General features: G+C 47.0%; 1 long non-coding RNA gene across 1 annotated transcript; it reads right to left on the bottom strand.

Moving 5' to 3' along the window:
- Nucleotides 1–373: 373 nt before the first annotated feature.
- Nucleotides 374–12041, bottom strand: LOC310685941. Its single transcript, XR_014515613.1, has 3 exons — nt 11988–12041; nt 6955–7084; nt 374–670 (listed from the first exon to the last, which is right to left on the bottom strand). It is a non-coding gene; the product is annotated as an uncharacterized lncRNA (long non-coding RNA).
- Nucleotides 12042–21549: the final 9508 nt, after the last annotated feature.

Genomic DNA, 21549 nt, shown 5'->3' with positions numbered 1-21549 from the left:
GCTCTGTGGTTTAACCCACAGCGCCACCCGCGTCCCCCCCCCCGAAATCTTAGGACACAATAAAATTGTGAGTCTTTGGGATACCGCAGGACTCCTTATTGATTTTGCTGCAGCTGACTATCGCTGCTACCTCTCTGGAATCTGCATTGCAAGTGATTCATTTTGTCTGCCAAACAAACCCGGTAGTCATAGTAAGGTAAGGTAAAGGACCCCTGGATGGGCAAGTCCAGTCAAAGGCAACGATGGAGTGCTGCGCTCATCTCACTTGCCACAGCTGTTATTAGGCACATATTATAACTGGAACATCTGTGCCTTTTTTAAATGCTGAAAACGACCCACGCAGATAAGCCCTTCTTTGGGATTTTGGAGTTCTGGAGTGAACTTAGAAGCATTTGTAGACTTGCGATCAAGAGACTCAGCATAATATTGCAGGGCTATTAAACTTCCTAACTGGAGGTGGGGGAAATTCAGCTCACTGCAGCTATTGTACTGGGATCCTGGCGACTTTCTCGTTTTACGATCTCTCTGTATCTCCCCCACTCCTCACCTCAACCGCTGTGCCGATAATGGCACCCTTGTTTGAAACTGCCCTGGGAGTTCCTGGTTTAATTGATCCAGCCCGAAAAGTCGTTGGGCTGGCTGCGAATTTTTGCTTGTAGCTAAAACGGTTCTGCAGAAAGGAGGTGCATTCAGAAAGAAGCCAGCCAAGACCCTCTCTCTTACGGCCTGGAATCTCACGTGAAATATAACATAGCCTCAAGGCGGAAGCTTGGAAACCCTAGGATTTTTCGAAACGCACAGGCATCACAACTGAGCTTTTGTATACTTTTGTGCGAACAAAAGCCACATTGAATCCTGGCTGAAGGTGGTGCCTTCCTTAAAGCGCTCAAGACTCAACAGAAAGCAGATCTTGCGCTTTGGGGCGAAACCTTTGGGGCTGCACACGCAGGTGGTGAGGAAGGAGGAAGCCACCCCAAAAAGCTCTCAAGGGGGTGATAGAAAGAGAAGGAGCAAAAGGCACGCACACCGCCAGGAAACGCAGCTTTCTGCCTTGGAAAGCGCATTGGTGCAATACTTTATCCCTCCCCTCCGTTTAAATAATAAAAATAAAATAAGCATTGGCAGACTCAGGCTGTTTTCTGGCACATTCCGCCCGACATCTGATCGTTAAAGCGAGCGCAGCGTTTACCAGAGGCAACGCACCAAGATACACTGCAGATGTGTCTCCCAGAACCACATGTTCCCCTCTTAAGGAATTGGCTTTCCTAGGCAAACACATGCAACCAATCACCGAATAGAACAAGGCTGTTTATGCTTTTCATGCAGTATTATTACAGTAATCTCAAATCGGGCATGTCGGGCTGCAGCCGGAAATGGCACCAGAGATGTATTGCTATTCTGAGAGAAAGGATAGGGGGTGTCAGGACACAGAGGCCTGTGCGTTGCCTCACCAGAATTGTACATGCTCTGGTTATCTACTGCAATGTGCTCTGTGTGGGGCTGCCTTTGAAGGCGACTCGGAAACTGCAACTAATCCAGAATGTGGCAGCTAGACTGGTGACTGGGAGCGGCCGCCGAGACCACATAACACTGGTCTTGAAAGACCTACATTGGCTCCCAGTACGTTTCTGAGCACAGTTCAAAGTGTTGGTGCTGACCTTTGAAGCCCTAAACAGCCTTGGCCCAGTAGACCTGAAGGAGCGTCTCCACCCCCATCGTTCAGCCCAGACACAGAGATCCAGCTCCGAGGGCCTTCTGGCAGTTCTCTCCCTGCGAGAAGTGAGGTTGCAGGGAACCAGGCAGAGGGCCTTCTCGGTAGTGGCACCTGCCCTGTGGAACAGCTATGTGATTTGTAAAAGGCATCTGAAGGCAGCCCTGCTCAGAGAAGTTTTTAGTGTTTGATGCTGCATTGTGTTTTTACTATTTTTTGTTGGGAGATGCCCAGAGTGGCCGGAACAACCAAGTAGGTGGGCAGCATTTAAAATTATATTATTATTATTATTATTATTATTATTATTATTATTATTATTAAGAGAGGAACTGCAGGAGGATTAAAAAGCAGGACGGAGCCTCATGCCTCTGTGTATGTGTCTCTTTCTCCAAGACGGAGGAAGTTTGGCAACAGTTTTGCAGAGCAAATTCCTCATTTTGCCAAAGCCTGGCTCCGGTTTGGAGTGAATCGGACGATACTGAGATTGGGGTAATTAACCACGAACCCCGTTTTGATGCATCAATTACTCCGTTTGCAGGTCGCTGCAAAACGTTGCAGAACTTTGGCACCAGTATCGAGGGGATCCCAGATTTTGGGGTTCATAGTTGATGCAGTTCCTTTGGCATATGGTGACAAAGAGGGAGGCAGGACCTTGTTAACACTCAGCCAAGGACCTCTCAAGTCAGGCTGGAGCCGGTCACCTGACAGGACACGGAACATACCCTCCAAGTGTCCTGATATTCCAGGGACAGTCCTGGAATTACGAAAAGCTTTTGATTTGCATGGATAGCTGTTTGTCTCACTTTCCATGGTAATGAGGGTCCTTCAACAGCTGTTGTGTGCTTTACTGTATTTCCCCTCCCCCTAAAAAACAACCCTAATTTTCTTGTGAAGTGTTGTTTTCTTGTTGCCATGGTGTGAGCAGCAGCAATGATGTTTTGGATGAAAGAAAGCATGAAGCTTTGCCCCTAACCCCTGTGTCCTTTCCTGGGATTTTTGCCTGGGCTGTGACGCTTCCCAGCTGCTCCAGGGTCTGCGGAACCTGCCAATTCTAAAATGTGTGTGAGGAGTGGACCCCAAAGCCAGCTCCAAATAGACTGACCACGTCTTCCCCCAAAGAATTCTGGGAACTGTGGCTGGCTAAGGGTGCAGGGAATTGCAGCTCTGTGAGAGGTGAACTACTATGATGATGACTATTATTACAGTGGTGCCTCGCAAGACGAAAAGAATCTGTTCTGTGATTCTCTTCGTCTAGCGGTTTTTTCATCTTGCGAAGCAAGCCCATTGACGGATTAGCGGATTAGCGCTATTAGCGCTATTAGTGGCTTTTAGCGGCTTTTAGCCGCTTATCTGCTGATTGGATCAGCTGATAAGCGGCTTAGCGGCTTAGAAAAAGGGGGGAGGGGAAAAAACCAGCAGGAACTCGCAAGACATTGTCGTCTTGCGAAGCAAGCCCATAGGAAATTCGTTTTGCACCTCCAAAACGGAAAACTCTTTCGTCTAGCAAGTTTTCCGTCTTGCGAGGCATTCGTCTTACGGGGCACCACTGTAATCTCCCTACTTTTTATTTTCCCATTGTTGCTGTATGTGGTTGCATTGGAGTATCGCAGGAAAGACAGGGATGTTGGGGGAGGGCACTAGAAGACAGCAGAAGTTAAGGAATTGCTTGAGATTTGGGGGCGAGAGAGCCCCTTTGCATTCTAGCAATACTGTATTCCAAACTTAAAAATGGAAAGCGTAATGCTGGTGGTCAACAAAAGAGGTTCAAAGACTCACTCAAGGCAAATCTAAAAAAATGTATAAGCACTGACGATTGGAAAACACTGGCCTGCAAGCGCTCCAATTGGAGAACAGCCTTTACCAAAGGTGTTGTGGACTTTGAAGATGCTGGAACTCAGGACGAAAGGAAGAAACGTGCTAAGAGGAAGGCACGCTTGGCAAATTCACACTGTGATCAATTCCCGCCTGGAAACCCATGTCCCCGCTGTGGAAGGACGTGTGGATCCAGGTCGTTGATGTGTTACAAGAGCTCCACTCTGACTGAAACCCTTCCCACAAAAACATTTAAATGGTTTCTCCCTGGAGTGACTTTGTTGGTGCACAGTCAGTCTCCCACTACAAATGAAAATCTTTCCACACTCCATACACTTATATGGTTTCTGCCCTGTGTGAGTTCGTAGTATAGTAAGGTGTGAACAGTGTCTGAAGCTCTTTCCGCACTCTATACATCTAAATGGTTTCTCCCCTGTGTGAATCTGTGGATGTCGAGTGAGGCTTGCACTCTGACTGAAACTCTTCCTGCACTCCATGCATTTAAATGGTTTCGCCCCTGTGTGAGTTTGTTGATGTTTTGTAAGAGCTCCACTCTCACTGAAACCCTTCCCACAAACCATACAGTTAAATGGTTTCTCCCCTGTGTGAGTTCGTTGATGAACTCTAAGAGTTCCACTCTGAGTGAAACCCTTCCCACACTCCATACATTTAAATGGTTTCTCCCCTGTGTGAATTAGTTGATCCACGGTAAGTTTTTCATTTTCACTGCAGCTCTTTCCGCACTCCATACGTTTAAAGAGTTTCTCCCCTGTGTTAGTTTGTAGATGTGTGCTAAGGTGTTCACTCGCACTGGAGTACTTTACAAATGGCCCCTCAAAATTCTAATAGCCTTTGTCCAGGACATCTCTCAATTGGTCCAGGACAACATCCCTGTATTTTTCTGTTCCAAGTGAGGAGATGAGCTCAGACTTGAGTATCAGAGTCTCAAAAGAGGCCACCATCTCATAATTCTGCTCCATGACTTCCTTGTGCAGAGCTCTTTGGCCTGGATCCAGCAGAGTCCACTCCTCCTCTGTGAAAAATGCAAGACACCTCCTCAAAGGTCAAGAGGACCTGCTCCCGTTGCTCTTTCGCTACCTGAGGAAGCTGCCTGCCTCCTCTTTCCACTCCACCTTTAAGAAGACATCCTTAGGATGTCCCTATTTTCATTGGAGAAATGTTGGAGGGTGTGGAGTTATGTGATCCCCAAGCCAAGGAGCTAAGTAACTATGCAGCCTTTAAATGACATCTGAAGGCAGCCCTGTCTAGGGAAGTTTGTTGAATGTTTAAAGTTTTACAGTGGTGCCCCGCAAGACGAATGTCTCACAAGATGGAAAACCCGCTAGACGAAAGGGTTTTCCGTTTTGGAGGTGCTTCGCAAAACGAATTTCCTATGGGCTTGCTTTGCAAGACGAAAATGTCTTGCGAGTTCCTGCGGGGTTTTTTTCCCTCCCCCCTTTTTCCCAAGCCGCTTATCAGCTGATCCTAAGCCGCTAAGCTGCTTAACAGCTGACCCGTAAGCCGCTTATCAGCTGATCCGCTAAGCCGCTAATAGTGCTAATCCGCTAAGCCGCTAATGGGCTTGCTTCGCAAGACGAAAAAACCGCAAAACGAAGAGACTCGCGGAACGGATTCTTTTCGTCTTGCGAGGCACCACTGTATTATGTTTTTATGTATGTTGGAAGCCACCCAGAGTGGTTGGGGCAACCCAGTCACAAAGGTGGGGTATCAACAATAAAATTATTATTATTATTATTATTATTATTATTATTATTATTATTATTATTATTATTATTATTATTATTATTATCATCATTATCATTATTATTAATTATTATTAAAATTTTAATAATGATATAAAACTATAATTTAATAATTATTAAAATTATATTATCATTATTAACAATAAAACAATTATTATGGAATAGCACATCCCTATTTTCATCAGAGAAATGTTGAAGGGTATGCAACACATTCCAACAATATACCACCCTTTATCCAAAGGTCCAGGGCAGTGTATATATTTATAAATTGTGGCTCACATCATGCTCTCTTATTTCTCTCACTGCTTTGTACTCTACTTATATGTCGTGTTTCCATGTATATTGGCACTTTTGTATATCAGAATGATTCCCCCCCCCCTTAGATTTGGTTGCTGATTTAATTGTTCCGTTTTTACACTGTAATTTCTGGAAACTTAGTTGGAGTCTCTCCTTGTAAGTGTGAATTTTAATTTTCTCTGGTTTTGTTTTATTTTATTTTCATTTCTTTCTTTGACTTTTTTCATAATGGAAAAAAATCAATGAAGATTAGCTTCTTCTTCTTCTTTTTTAAAAAAGCATTTGCTACTCTGTTGAGCCAGGCAGTAGGAAAGAACAAAATACACTCGGCGCATGCAGGGATTTTAATGCGTGCACCTTGCGTTAATGCTCTCCCTGCTTGTGTGCTGCTGCTTTTAAAATGCCTTGTTACGGCCCAGGTTTTGCCATGCAAGATAACATTTCATGGAAATGGCAGCCCACATCGAAACGGGCCTTGAATTCAGTGCGTGCCCAGGGAACGGTGCCGCAATTGTGTGGCTAGTAAGAACACACGGTGCCCTTGTGAAAATAAGTGCTCTCGGAGTTTAAGCATCAGGATGGCCTTGCCTGTGATTTATTGGACAATGGCTGGAGAATTACAGTTCCTGCCGAGGCGGCTATGTTAAAAACAAACAAACAAAGACCCAACCACCAGCTCCATAAAAGAGCTTTTATACTCTTGGTAAAAGCCGCCACACCGGCTGCCAATTCTGCACAATTCCCAACATGAGAGCTGCCCCAATTGGGTTTAAGACGATCTCCAAACAATGACCAGCCAACTTGAAAGATTTCCAACGCAACATAATTGGACTGAATTCATGCGACTATATATAGAGCATCTCCATGGGGATGGGGAGCAATGGAATCATTCCAAGCGTGAACCTTGCTTCAGGAAATCCCAACAGGTAGAAATTAAACTCAAATTGCTACCGTGTTCCTGAATTATATGGTTAAGATAATAAGTTACCCCCTTCTGTATCAGTAAGCCTTGCGTGCTATATTGTGGTGTTCGGTTTTATTTGTAGCTAATATGCCCTAGCGTTGGGAAATGAATGCTGTCCAGACCACACTTGCCGACACTTCCCTTATTAAAAGAGGCACACAGCTAGATGCCACGCAGACCTACCCATAGGAACAGGGGGAAATTTGATTCTGTTCAACATTTTAGGCTGAACATACCTTATTTGCATTCCCCAAAACAATATTTCAGCCAAAGCACAGCCATTCTTTGAAATGCTTGCTTCTACAAGTTTTGGAGATCCTCTGTGAATTTGGATAGTGAATATCCTCCAAATGTGTGTGTGCTCAGCTGATACTTTGCACTCGGGATTAAGACATGACATTTCTCACCATTGCCAGGCAGTTGCGGTCAGTATTTACCAGTATGCGACCGCTTGTCCCGTGCTTTCTAGGCTTTCGGGGTCCGAGTAGTTTTGCAGTTCGCTAGCCAGAAAGTGTGCACAGAGATACGTAAACTGTACTGGAGAAAATAGTGTGTATGTAAGCATTTATAAGCCATAATAGCATGAATGAATGAATGAATGAATGAATGAATGAATGAATGAATGAATTTTATTATTACGGTCACAGACCAGTTCTGGCTCACTTACATTATCAAGAAAATCATAGAACACAACAAGAATACATTGAATTGCAGTTGAGTATAGCAGAGACAATTCAGATATGGCAGCAGTTAAAAATACGTATTAAATCTTGATCACTAAAATATAACCTAAAATTGTCATTTAAAACCTTAATCATTTTGGTAGTACAGCTTGCTCCCTAAGTTTTATGGCAGTCACACTGAATTTGGCCACCCTTAGCGTGATCTCTAGATCCTTGCCCTCTACCAGAAGTTTTAGACATTGAAGTTCGGACCTATTTGGAGATTTTTGTGTAACAGGAGTGATAAATACCGAGCATATATCCCCGTAGAAATGGAAGCATAACAAGGCATGAGAGACAGTTTCTACCTCCATCAAGCCGCAGGGGCAGACTCGTTCCATGTATGGGTTACCCTCGAATCTGCCCTGCAATAAGGCAGGTGGCAGCATGTTGAATCTAGCGAGGGTACCGTATTTTTCGCCCTATAGGACGCACCGGCCCATAGGACGCACCTAGTTTTTTTGGGGGGAAATCAAGGGAAAAAAATTTATTTCTCCCCCAGGTTTGTGCAGCCATCCCCAAGCTAGAAGAGAGAGACAGAGCGCTCCATCTCCCTCTTCTGCCTTCAGGGACAGCATCTCTAGCCTCCGTGGGGCAGCGGCTTGCCCCGCTGTCCCCCGAGCTTATGGGGCTGGCGATGGGGAGAAGCAAGCTTGCTTCTCCCCCCGCCAGCCTCCAGATCAGGTCCGGGAATAGCGGGGTGGCGGCGCTCCGCCTCCCCGCTATCCCCCGAGCTTGTGGGGCTGGTGGGGGGGGAAGCAAGCTTGCTCCCCCCCAAGCCTTCAGATCAGGTCAGGGAATAGCGGGGTGGCGGCGCTGCGCCTCCCTGCTATCCCCCGAGCTTATGGGCTGCAGGCTGCTGCCTGCAAGCCTTGCGACCCCGCAGGACCTCGCGCCGGGATCCGGGGGGTGGCACGGAGCTGCAGGAAGCCCTGGAGCGCAGGCAGCTCCGCGCCACCCTCTGCAGCTTCGCGCCGGGATCGGGAGGGTGGCGCGGAGCTGCAAGAAACCCTGGAGCGCAGGTAGCTCTGCGCCACCCTCCAGAGCCCCGCGCAGCTTCGCGCCGGGATCGGGAGGGTGGCGCGGAGCTGCAAGAAGCCCTGGAGCACAGGCAGCTCCGCGCCACCCTCCGAAGCCCCGCGCAGCTTCGTGCCGGGATCGGGAGGGTGGCGCGGAGGTGCCTGTGCTCCAGGGCTTCTTTCAGCTCCGCGCCTCCCTCCGGAGCCCCGCGCAGCTTCGCGCCGGGATCCGGAGGGTGGCGCGGAGCTGCAAGAAGCCCTGGAGCACAGGCAGCTCCGCGCCACCCTCCGGAGCTTCGCGCCGGGATCGGGAGGGTGGCGCGGAGCTGCAAGAAGCCCGGGAAAGCCTGCATTCGCCCCATAGGACGCACACACATTTCCCCTTCATTTTTGGAGGGGAAAAAGTGCGTCCTATAGGGCGAAAAATACGGTAAATGACCGTCTGTATTTGGGTATTTGTAATTTTGACAAATAATTTGCTGGGGTAACTTTTCTCCCATTGTCTTTTATTGCTGGGTGTGTATTCATCTCACTCACGTGGCATTGCAGTTCCACAGCCCAAATTCGTTGGCTGATTATTGCTCTAGCTTTCTCATAACCTACAGCTATCAGGGCCTGTGGGGGAAACCCCAAGCCTCTTAGCTTTCCATGCAACGTAGCTTTCCATTTGGATGGGTAGGAATCCAGAAGCCATAATAGCATGCAGAAACACGAGAACAGGCCAATGGTCCTTCTAGTCCAGCATCCGGTTCTCCCAGGGCCCAGCCAGATGCCTGGGGGAGCCTGCAAGCAGGGCATGGTTGCAAGATCACTCTCCCTGCATGCAGAAACACTGCTGCCTCCAGCAAGAAAGAGCTTAGTCATCATGGCAAGTAGCCGATGATAGCTTTGTCCTCCATGAGTTTCTCCAGTCTTCTTTTCAACCCATCCATGTGCATGGCCATCACTTCCTCCTGTGGGAGCAAACCCCACACTTCGCCTGTGTGTGCAGAAATAGCTTCTTTGTCCTGAATCTTCTAACATTCAGCTTTACTGGACGGCCCTAAGTTCTAGGGCTAGGAGAGAGAGAGAAAAAAAGTTCTTCCTCTCTTCTTTCTTCACACCAGGCATAGTTCATGTACGCAGTGCTTTTTCCCTAGAAAAATAGGTGCCAGTACCCACCATGAAGTTGTTACAGAAGTGCCACACTTTTTAACGACAAAAAAAAGAGGTGCAGGTACTGCGTACCTTTGAGTAAAAGGTAAAGGGACCCCTGACCATTAGGTCCAGTCGTGACCGACTCTGGGGTTGTGGCGCTCATCTCGCTTTATTGGCCGAGGGAGCCGGCGTACAGCTTCCAAGTCATGTGGCCAGCATGACTAAGCGGCTTCTGGCGAACCAGAGCAGCGCATGGAAACGCCGTTTACCTTCCCGCCAGAGCGGTACCTATTTATCTACTAGCACTTTGACGTGCTTTCAAACTGCTAGGTTGGCAGGAGCAGGGACAGAGCAATGGGAGCTCACCCCGTCGCGGGGATTCGAACCGCCGACCTTCTGATCGGCAAGTCTTAGGCTCTGTGGTTTAACCCACAGCGCCACCTGCGTCCCTTATACCTTCCCCTGGGGGGAAAAGCACTGCATGTATTTTTGTCATGTGCTCTTTTTACTCGCCTTCTCTCTGCCTGTTGCATGGGCGATGACATCCGAAGCAAGAGATTGACAGCAGTGGCTGTCACAGAGCAAGCTGGCAGTAAATCACACTGTTCAAAGTAGGAGTTCACTCTTTATTAGCAAAAACACCATCTCCACAGACCTGGCTGAGTGTCAGGCCTAATGAGGAGAGCAGCTTATTCCCGATGGTCTTTCTGTTAGGATATTTCCATTCCACCTTAAAAGGGAGCAGGCTTTGTGAGCCAGAGAGTCTGCCCATGTCCTGTTCACAGGATGTTTATGTTTTCTGTTGCTTTCGTTTTCTCTCTCTCTGTCGGAGACACTGACACAGGCAGTCATGTCTTTCTTTGTTCTAATCAACGCTGAATAAAGCTTGTAAATAATGCTCTCCTGAGTGCAACTTTTGGCTGTGCATTATCTGCTGATAAAGAGTATGCATCGGCTCTAGAATGTGCTGGAGCTCATGTCGCTACTGATACTGCTGATACTGCGTGTCTATGGGAGGTCGATGGATCGTCCGGCAGCCGGCTTGGGGGCCATGATGGACTTTATCTCCCTGGCAGTATCCCAACACTTTCTTCATGAAAAGCAGTTGCCAGACTGAAAGTCCCCACCTCCTCACAGCCGTCTTAAGTCCCCTCTTCTCCAGGGCTTTCCCCAAGCAATCGGAGATCACACCTACATGTAACCTATGCCCTTTTCATGCCTCTTCTGGTTCTGGGAGACAAGGGAGGAAGGGAGCTTGCTGCAGCAGGAGGGGGAGACATCCGTGACTCTTCACTAGCCAAACTCATCTCTGCCTCTTGGCTTCCCTCCTCTCCTGCTTCAGCTTCTGCCTCTGATTCTGGGCTTCTCTCTGCCACAGACTCTCCCCGCTCACTAAGCCCTGTTAACCTCTTCAGCTTCCAACACCTTCACCTCCTAGTCTTCTCCCTCTAACTACTCATCATTGTCCCATCACCATTCCTTGGGTTCTGAGCCTTGTTCCCTTGGTTGTTCCCCAGCCTCCCACCATTCCTCTGCATCCAACCAGCCCATGGCAGTGGCCAAGGAGGCAGTAAGATCTGTTGCCCACCTGTATACTGCCTGAGCCACATTGCTCAGCATGGCTCACATCAGGGCTATCCCTTCCTCCAGGTGATCTGCGCCATTTCTTTGCTCCAGTCCAGCCTCCTCCCTTTCAGTCGGAACAGCTGTCATTCGGGAGGCTGCTCCAGTGCCGCCCATGCATAGGCCTCATTTGGGCAGGATGCGACCTCAGTGCCTCCCATGCAGCCGTGCATATGGACAGCAAGCTGCTGTTAAAAAAATATATGGCTAATTGCATCTGGAGGTACAGTTCCTTGTGCAGCCTTTTCCTCGCAGGAAGGAGGAAGCTGTGATAATCCTGCAGTATTAATGAAATTAGAATGTGCCATATTCCGTTAGCAGTGGGAATCTACTCCCGGAAAAGGGGGGGGACCCTCCTTAGCCAAACCGTAGGACTTTGGGCCAGATGGCAATCAACATGTCACACGGGAGACAAAGTCCTCTCTGTCTGCAAAAATTATGTGGTCTTTACGACCTGTAATTACACTCCCTGCCCCGTTCTCCGAAGACTCTTTCCAGCTCAATAGCTGTGCATTTACAGTTGTCAGATATTGACAGTCACATTATTATTGTTTAAAGTAAACTTTTTTGGGGGGAAACTCCTTTTTTATTGCTTTCCAAACTTCATCCCAATGGAAAATCTGGATTTATTTCTTTTCTTCCGGCCTGCCCTTTGGCAAAATCACTCTGTCGGTGTGCATGTGCTTCATCGGCCGGTCTTTTGGCAGTCAATGGCAGTACCACATGTGGGCAGCAGTTGGTACTGCTTCCAGTATCCTTACCATCTCAGCTTTCATTTTCATTTTTGAAAATAATACAGCTCCCTTGAGGGAGCAGCCACCCAATTGCCACCTATATTATGTACCTCAAATTGCACCTTTTCCACGGTGCCTTTGGCACAACCTCCTAGTTCCCAGAACTACAACAGCTAAGTGTGTGACTTAGCCAAAATACATATACCTCCAATAATGGTGTGTTCTTTTCTCCCTTCCCCTTCCTCTGTTTCCTGTGCCAAATGTGAAAATGCAGGCTGCTTAAGGACCTGTCCTCTTGTAGCTCTGTAAAGCACCAGACTCATGGGTGGTGCTGTAGCTCAGTGGAAGACCATCTGCTTCGCATGCAGAAGGTTGCAGGTTTGGTCCCTGGCATCTGCAGGTGGAGCCAGGAGAGGCTCCTGCCTGAGACTCTGGGGGTGCCAGGCTCAGTTCCCATCTGCAGTGGCTGGCAAGATTCTGAGAAGGTCCTTCTCATCAGAGGGAAACCAGAGTGGCAATGCAGGCATTCTCCTGGCCACCTCATTCAGAAGGCCTAGCTCTGAAAGGAAAGATCTCCTGGGCCCTTTCTCAGAGCCAGGCAGTGGCATAGCGTGGGTTGTCAGCACCCGGGGCAAGGCAAGTAATTTGCGCCCCCTAACCCGTGGATTTTAGCAGGGGGCAGAGAGCTGCAAGTGCGAGCGCGCCCCCCCAGATGTTGCGCCCGGTGCGGCCGGCCCCCCCCTGCACCCCCCACGCTATGCCACTGGAGCCAGGCACCAAGGGGTTGGCATAGAAACCACCGGTAGTGATGCCTTCACGTATATACATATGTCAAAGAGTGAGCTGGCAGCAAATCGCGCTGTTCAAAGTTGAAGTTAACTCTTTATTACCAAAATCACAATCTTCACAGCCCAGAGATGGAAAGAAGAAATATGGTGAATATGGATAGATATAAAATATAAATTACGAAATAATACGCAGTTGAAAATGTTGACAGTAGGACCCATGGAGGGGATGGGGGGAAGTCCCGAGATTCAGAGTAATCTCTTTATATGGATGTGCATTTGGTATGGTTATAAATTTATATTTGTAAAACCAAATAAAAATGATTTCAAAAAAGCCCCAAAACACAATCTTCACAGACTTGTCTAAGTGTCAGGCCTAACGAACACAGCAGTTCATCTCCAGTCGCAGCAGGATGGGGAGACTCCCGTGACTCTTCACCAGCCAAACTCATCTCTGCCTCTTGGCTTCCCTCCTCTCCTGCTTCTGCCTCTGATTCTGATTCTGGACTTCTCTCTGCCACAGATTCTCCCCGCTCACTAAGCCCTGTTACCCCTTCGCCTCTTCTTCCCAATCTTCTCCCTCTCAAGGGAGCGTTTTCCTTGAATGTCCACGGTATGGAACAGAACATGAACTCTTTCTCTTGAAAGTGGCACACGTTGCATTTCAGTCTTGCTACATCCTTAGTTTTGCAGGGTACAGAAGAACTCTTCCATGTCCTTCCCATGCGCCATCTGCAGAGTGACCCCAGGAGCCCATCCTCAGTGGCTGACTCGTCTTCTTCCACTCTGATTGGCTCCAGTTGGGTGAGCTGAAAGACTCCCCTTTCATGCTGATTGGACGGCTCTAGGATGCTGGAGAACAGGACCCTACAGGCACGGTTCTTAATTCCTACCCCACCCTGACCCTGGACCAATACACCTCTGGTTACATTCAATAGACTTTTTAATTGAGTGCCGTGTGTGCATCTTGTGTTCAGCTACTCTAGCCAGAAATACAGACAAAGTGACTCTCCCTTGCACCCCACAAACCGCACCACACACTCCTCCCGACTCGTGCTAAATCAAATCAATGTTTGACTCCCAGAGATTAGCAAGCAGGAGTCTTCCCAGGCGCTCTAAGCAAGCCCATCCGTCTCCACACTGGCGATACATTGAGATGTTTTGCGCCTCCAGAATGTTTCTGGGAATCAAAGACACTTTTGATATGCAATATTAGACGCATTCCAGGAACGAGAACTTTCTCTCGCTGGGATTTAAGGCTGTCTGCAGACGGCTTAGACCACCCACTTCCATGGACTGTTTGAAATCTGCCATGATTCAGATCAGAGGGCTGGCTACTATCGGCATTCGTGCCGTAGATCTTGCCTAACGCCGGGGGAATCCGCCACGTAACTCGACGACGTAGATCAGCCTTCTCCAACCTGGTGCCCTGGAGATGTTTTTGGACATGATTGTTCTTCCTAAGGAGGTGCTTTTTCTTCCAGGCCAAATGACAGAAGGTCTTGTGTATTTTGCACTCTCAAAAAAAACTGTGACTCCCAGGATTCTTTCCGGGGAGCCTTAGATAAATGTGAAGTAGCTTTCATACCAACAGAATCGGGTGTCGCTTTTTCTAGGATAACCCAGCAATGAATTTGTCTTACTCATGTGGAAAACCAGATATAGATAGGCAGATAGGTAGATAGGTAGATAGGTTGATGGATAGATGGATACCTGGATGGATAGATAGATAGATAGATAGATAGATAGATAGATAGATTAGATAGAGATAGATAGATAGATAGATAGATAGATAGATAGATAGATAGATAGATGATAGATAGATAGATAGATAGATGATAGATCCGTGAGCATCAGTTTTTATGGTCTGATCTGATTTATTTATTTCTTACCTGCCCTTTGCCTACAAGGTCTCAAGGTGCACTGCAGCGATAAATGAAACAACTACAAAAACAGTTATAACCTGAAAAGAAAAGAGTAAAAGCAATAAAGAATGGTTCCGTACATAAAACAGTTACAATCAATTTGGCACATTTGAAAACAGGTCCACATCTCATAAATGGTTCCAGTATTATTGCATTATGAAAACAGTTCTAACATATATATATATATGGGTTTTTCGCCATGTAGGTCTCCAAGCACTTTGCCTCAATAAAACATACAATATATAAAGTTTAAAATATAAAATAAGCCTCCAAAATTTAAAAGCTGCCTCTGAAAATGAAGGCAGAAGATCACCATCAGGGTTAGCAGCCAATGGTAGCTTTCTCCTCCATGAATTTGTTCAATGCTTTTTTCAAAATAATTTTTATTTGATTTTAAAAATATGAATTTATATAACCATACCAAATACACATCCATATAAAGAGATTACTCTGAATCTCGGAACTCCCCCCCCCCATCCTCTCCATGGGTCTATTGTCAACATTTTCAACTGCATATTATTTCCTAATTATATTTTATGTCTATCCATATTGTCCATAGTATTGCTTACATTACAAGTGAGATTAAAATCCTGCTAATGTTTTCATTTGCTTACAGTGATCTCCTAAATAAATTATAAACTTTTCCCATTCTTCCTTGACTTTCTTGTCTTCTTGGTCCCTGAGTTTTCTGGTCAATTTTGCCATTTCAGCGTAGTCTAACAGCTTGGTTTGCCATTCCTTTCTGGGCTAGTAGCATCCGTGTTGCTGTTGCCACATACATAAAGAGTCTTTCCTTTTCCTTTGGAATGTCGGTACCTATAACTCCTAATAGAAAGGCTTCTGGGTTTTGTTTTGTTTTTTTATAAAAGTTATTTTAAACATTTTTTTCAGTTCATTATATATCATTTCCCAGAAATGTCCAATCCCTTTTTTCAAAGCCATACAAGTTGTTGAGCAACACTAAACTGTTGTGGAAATCTTTTTTTCTGCGGTACTGAATGAACTTCTGTCTGTTCCCTGGCATGCCACACTTTCACCTGTTTAGCCTGGGTATGTTAGAAGAAGAAGAAGAAGAGGAGGAGGAGGAGGAGTTTGGATTTGATCTCCCGTTTTATCACTACCCAAAGGAGTCTGAAAGCAGTCTCCTTTCCCTTCCCTTCCTCCCCCACAACAAACACTCTGTGAGGTGAGTGAGGCTGAGAGACTTCAGAGAAGTGTGACTAGCCCAAGGTCACCCAGCAGCTGCATGTGGAGGAGCGGAGACGCGAACCCGGTTCACCAGATTATGAGTCCACCGCTCTTAACCACTACACCACACTCAGTAGACTTAGAGGAGATACAACAAATATCTGAAGAGTTGTCACATGGATGATGGAGCAAGCCTGTTTTCTGCTGCTCCAGAGGTATAAGACCCGAACCAATGGCTTCAAATTGCAAGAAAGGAGATTTCGACTAGGCACCAGGAAGAACTTTCTGACAGTGAGGGCTGTTTGACGGTGGAATGGTCTCCCTCGAAAGGTGGTGGACTCTCCTTCCTTGGTGGTTTTTAAAGAGAGGTTGGCTAGCCGTCTCTTGTGTATCATCTGCATTGCAGGGGGTTGGACTAGATGACCCTCAGGGTCCCTTCCAACTCTACCGTTCTCTGAGAGCCAGGCCCTCTCTCTCATTAGCAAACTCTGTTGCTTTCACATCTCCCTGCCTTACAGTTCAGGCTGACTTTTCCTGGAGCTGCCGTGGCAAACAACTCGCCTTAGCAGCTTTTAGAGACTGTTCCTCTACAAACAGCTAGGTAATTTCAACGAAGTTTAGTGGGTGGGGGGAGGTATTCAGGATGCTAAATAACGTGACACATGCACAATGAAGCACGGAAGCCCCCGGGGGCTCAAATCTCACGCTTTTAGGTGAAGGAAGAATTTTCTACAGGAAGCCAGAGTGGAAACTGGAGACATTTGCAGGCAATCACAAGTGTGCTGTGTCTGGGAAAGACGGGGCGAAGCTGAAAGGAGCGACGGGAATAACTTGAATATTTGGAAGTGGCGGGGGGAATAATAATAATAATGGTGAGTTTGCAGACAAGCCCCACTGTGTATGGCCAAACCGAGGGGAAGAGGCTCCTGGGGAATAGTGCAAAGTATGGAATAAAGTAATTCCAGGGCTTTGGAGCACAGCCACGAGGGGAGATTGCATCCAGATTTCCATGGGTGTATGAGATAGGGAATAGGGTACATCAAACATGTCCCAGGCAAAGGCCACTGCCCTGCTGTGAATGCTGGAGATTTAATTTAAGAAGACATTGAGTGGGCCCCTCGCCAGGCTGTACAATCCAGTTCTTTCATGTCTGAAGAGGGCTGCCATATCTACCAACAGGTTGCATGCAAAAGCGGCATCAAACTGGATTATAACATTCCAAGGTTTGGGCCATTCACAGCCAGACACTGCAGTACCCTTTCCAGCAGCTAGGAGCCGCTGTGGAGAAAGGGGTTCCAGGCTGATTCTTGTCTAGGAAGGGCAAATCCAGTCTTGATGGTGCCTGGTCACCTTCCAGTATAATAATGTTGTCTATACTGTGCTCTGGCAGTCAGAAAATGTTATGTACTGAGTTGAATAGGATCCAAACTGCAGCAGTCTGATTGGTCCTAGAACAATAGGATCCAAAATGCAGCAGTCTGATTGGTCCTAGAACAATAGGATTCAGAATGCAGCAGTCTGATTGGTCCTAGAACAATGCAGCAGTATGATTGGTTGGCAGGACCCACCCAATCCGGCTCCAGATAGAAGTGAATCCACAACCTGATTGGCTTACAGTAGAATTCCGGAATTAGCCAATCATGTGCAGCCCATTGTGTAAATAATGTATATAAAGCAGATACTGTGAGGGGACATTCATTCATTCCTCCTCACCACTATGAGCTGAATAAAGAGCACGAAATCACTTTGCGACTCTGAGTATATTTCAGAAAACCAGGAATCCATTCCACAGCCCTTCATTCCAGAACAATAACATGGAATCACAGAACTGTAGGGTTGGTGGAGACCAACCCACTGCAGTGGACATGTTTCTTTCTATACAAGTGACAGGAGGGAGCCAGCAGTAAATCACCCTGAGCAAGCTGGAGTTAACTATGAGCAAGATAGAATCTGCACAGGAGTGATAGGCCTAATGAGCACAGTAACTCAGGTCTTGCCCCAGGAAGCAGTTGCCAAGACCAAATGTCCCTGTGGTCCCCACAGCCATAGACATCTCCTCCTCTCCAGGGTGTTTTCCAAGCAGTCGGAGACTGCACCTGCATGTCTGCCTTTGCTCCTCTTGCTTCATGCCTCTCCTGGTTCTGTGAGGCCAATTCAGAGGGCAGCTTGTTGCAGCAGGAGGGGGGAGATGCCCTGGCTTCTTAACCAGCCTGTCTTGTCTCTTGGCCTCCCTCCTCTCTTGATTCTGATTCTGGACCTCTCTCTGCCACAGACTCTCCCAGCTCACTAAGCCCTGTTGCCTCATCATCTCCCGACACCTCCTCCTCCCAGTCTTCTCCCTCTTCTCTCACTGATCGCTCATTGTTACCCCACCACCAATCCCCAGGCTCTGAAAATAAGGTTGTTGTGCCATGCCACATTGATATAGTTCCATCATCGCGGAGGCCGCACTAGAGAATAACATTTATATCAGATTTGTGCAGGCTTTGGAGTATTGCACATCTCTTAGGAAGCTGTCTTATTCCAGCAGGAAAGAGTATTTGCCTACCTTGGCAGCCACCAGGAGATTGGTTTGCTGGAGCTCTCCCATCTCCTACGCCACCTGGTTGGCAATCTGTGTGCGTTTGGCTTGTGAGATTGCAAGTTGTGTGGGCTTGTTGTGCCCTGGTTTAATTGTACTTAGTGGACCATCACTTTCCCCATTTTTTTGTTTTTATGAAAAAGGCTCTGCCTGCTGTCACATCCCTGCTGTACCTCAGGGGAGAGAGCAGCCAGCTTCAATGCGCCTCACAGTGATGAGTGAAGAAGAGTCTTTTTCATGAAGTGTGCTGCCGGATGCCAGGAGCACAGCTAAACCACTTTCGCTCAGCTTTCCGTGCTCTCAGTAGTGGCTCAACCACAGCCTTGCTTCGAACACAGACTTTCTGTTTTTAACAACCAGGGTGGGGTGGAAATATTTGCTTTCCACTGCAGACATCTTTCTTAACTCCCTGGAAAGAGAAGCTGGGGGAATTCTTTTTCAGTGAATTTTGATGGCCTGATCACAAACTCCTGGGCTGTTATCTCCTGTTTTGGGTTTTGCACTTCTCCAAATTTTGTAACTGTTTACAGCTCCCCCTAAAAAGACCAAAAATGTTTGGAAGTGTTTGCATTCGGATAACATTTTGTGATGAAATATTTGTTCATAAGTATTTAAATGTGAATCCTCGATGTTTGTGCAGATTTAATAAAACAGATTAATGAGGAAACAGGACAAAAAGGGGCTAACGAACCCAAGGTTCACACATGACATGGAATGAACTGATCAACCCGTCCCTACTGCACAATACCTCTCTTCCCCTCCAACTTTATACTGGATACAACATACACTGAAAGTAATTAATCTATAGAAAAGACTGTACATTGCGGGGTGGTGTATGTGAGAGAGAGACATTGCACATTTTCATGTAATCCAAGAATTTTTTTCATAAAAATTATTTCAAACAAAATAAAGAGAACATGTTAGCTGCCTTCCCTGGATGAGATGACAAGTCTGTCTAGTCCGTCCTCCCTCTCGTCTCACGAGTCAGATGTACTTCCAACTCTCGCAAGCCAGACCATGCAAACATCCAGATTGCTGGGGTGTCTTTGAGCCTTGTAGGTCGGGAAATATTGTCAGTTACCAGAGCTAGGTGGAAATCTGTGCTTCCTCCCCATACTGTGTTCATTTTTCTCTGAGCCTTGAAACCATGCTGATGCCCAGTCAGTTTTCCTCCCTCTTGCCTCGATTCAGCTGGTGATGTGCAGCCTTGAGTGGCATTTATCTTGCAGTGGCTGCAGCCTCCTCATCCTACAGGAAGAGATGTCAACGCTGATCAGTCACATCAATTTTTTACCCCCAGCAAAGGCCTTTCCCCATTCTCCTCTCCCCCCCCCTTTTGCTCAGGATTTGAAGAAGGCCATTGGACTGAACTTTTGCTGTATCCCTTCGCCACAAGCCCACCAGCCCCTCATTAGTATTCTCCGCATTACACACCGGCTAAATCTGCCCTTGCGTTTCGATCACTGCTGTTTGCAATTACATGCGCGCACCAGCGAATGTGAGCATGGCTTGTGTGCATTGCCTTTCTGCCTTTGATTGCGGAGAATTATATGTTGCACAGTTGTGTGTGAGGCCGAATAATTGTATATGGTTTTGCGCAGATGATTCCTGTGTAAACATATGTAGGTACATAGCCCACTGATGTTGATGTATAATTTTCATGTGTAATTGGAATGCGTGCAATCTAGGGAAAGCATGATGTATCAAATTAAGAGTCGTTACCGAAATTAGATGATGGGGGGCCACAGTGCAGAAGTAGGTGAAGGGAGGCAGAAAGTCTTGAGCTTAAACTCTGGCATCTTGAAAGGAAAGGACGTCAGCTAGCAAGGCTAGCAGAGACCCTTCAAGGAGACCTTGGACTAAGGAGGGTCTGTGCCAATACCAGAGTCAGCAATTCAGGGCTTGAGATACCAATCGCCTGACACTATAAGGGAGATTCATGGGTCTATTTCTGGATGAGAGTGCATTGTGTGGCAGCTCGTGCTGCTTCTGGAGAGCTGTATCCACTTCTGGGTGAAGCGTTGGTCAGCTGGGGTGGACTTAGAGGAGGGCAACGAGGAATGGCGAGAACTTTGCAGAAGTGGCCAGGGAGGCAGGTCAGGTCAAGCTCAGTTGTTCTCCTGGCTTTCCAACACAACACTGAAGGAGAGGAGATATTATTGTTATTTTATTCATACCCAGCCCATCTGGCTGGGTTTCCCCAGCTACTATTTGCGGCTCCCAACAGAATATTAAAAACACGATAAAACACCAAACATTAAAAGCTTCCCTAAACAGGGCTGCCTTCAGATGTCTTCTAAAAGTCAGATAGTTGTTTGTTTCCTTGACATCTGATGGGAGGGCGTTCCACAGGGAGGGTGCCACTACCGAGAAGGCCCTCTGCCTGGTTCCCTGTAACTTCACTTCTCGCAGTGAGGGAACCGCCAGAAGGCCCTCGGGGGGTGGAGACGCTCCTTCAAGTATACTGGGCTGAGGCCGTTTAGGGCTTTAAAGGTCAGCATCAACACTTTGAATTGTGCTCAGAAACGTACTGAGATAGAGAGAAGTCATGAAGGAGTGTGGTGGAGTCTCCTACTTTGGAGGTCTTTTAAGCAGAGGCTTGACAACCATATGTCAGGAGTGCTCTGATGGTGTTTCCTGCTTGGCAGGGGGTTGGACTCGATGGCCCTTGTGGTCTCTTCCAACTCTATGATTCTATGATTCTATTATTCCAGCTGGCCTTTGGAGAAACCTCCCAAGAGCATAGGCTAATCCACTCTTCCATTTGTCCTATTATTTCTAAACTTAGAGGTTTTTACTTTTTTCAGTTTACTGCTGAGTCGGAAGAAGCGTCAATCCACAGGCCTTTTTTTTCTGATTCAGCAGGAAACGTCCTGGGGAAAGCAGCGGGGTGAACGAAAACTGTCTTGGATCCATGGACAGTTTCCGAGATCCCTTCCAACTCTATAAAGTCTGGTTAGAATAATCCACAGATGTAACAGGTTGGGGCCAATGAGAGCTGTACTCCTACAATGTCCGGAAGAGCACCACGTTGACTATTTCTGGCGGAGCTTGTGTACTGTATTTGGTATAATGCAGCTCGCTGTGTTCCCAACCATCTGGAGTGAAATAAATGCGGCCTTTAACCTTCACATCTAACATCTGGCAGAATCAAATTTTATTATACAGTCGTACTTTGGTTTTTAAACAGAATGTATTCCGGAAGTCCATTTGACTTCGGAAACATTCAGAAACGAAGGCACGGCTTCCGATTGGCTGCAGGAGCCAATTGGAAGTCGCACCAGACAT

The sequence above is a fragment of the Podarcis liolepis genome (genome assembly GCF_965112155.1).
Source record: "Podarcis liolepis genome assembly, chromosome: 1".
Taxonomy (NCBI): Eukaryota; Metazoa; Chordata; class Lepidosauria; order Squamata; family Lacertidae; genus Podarcis; species Podarcis liolepis.
Note: the sequence above shows the minus strand (reverse complement) of the source record. Positions and strands in the feature narration are given on the sequence as shown.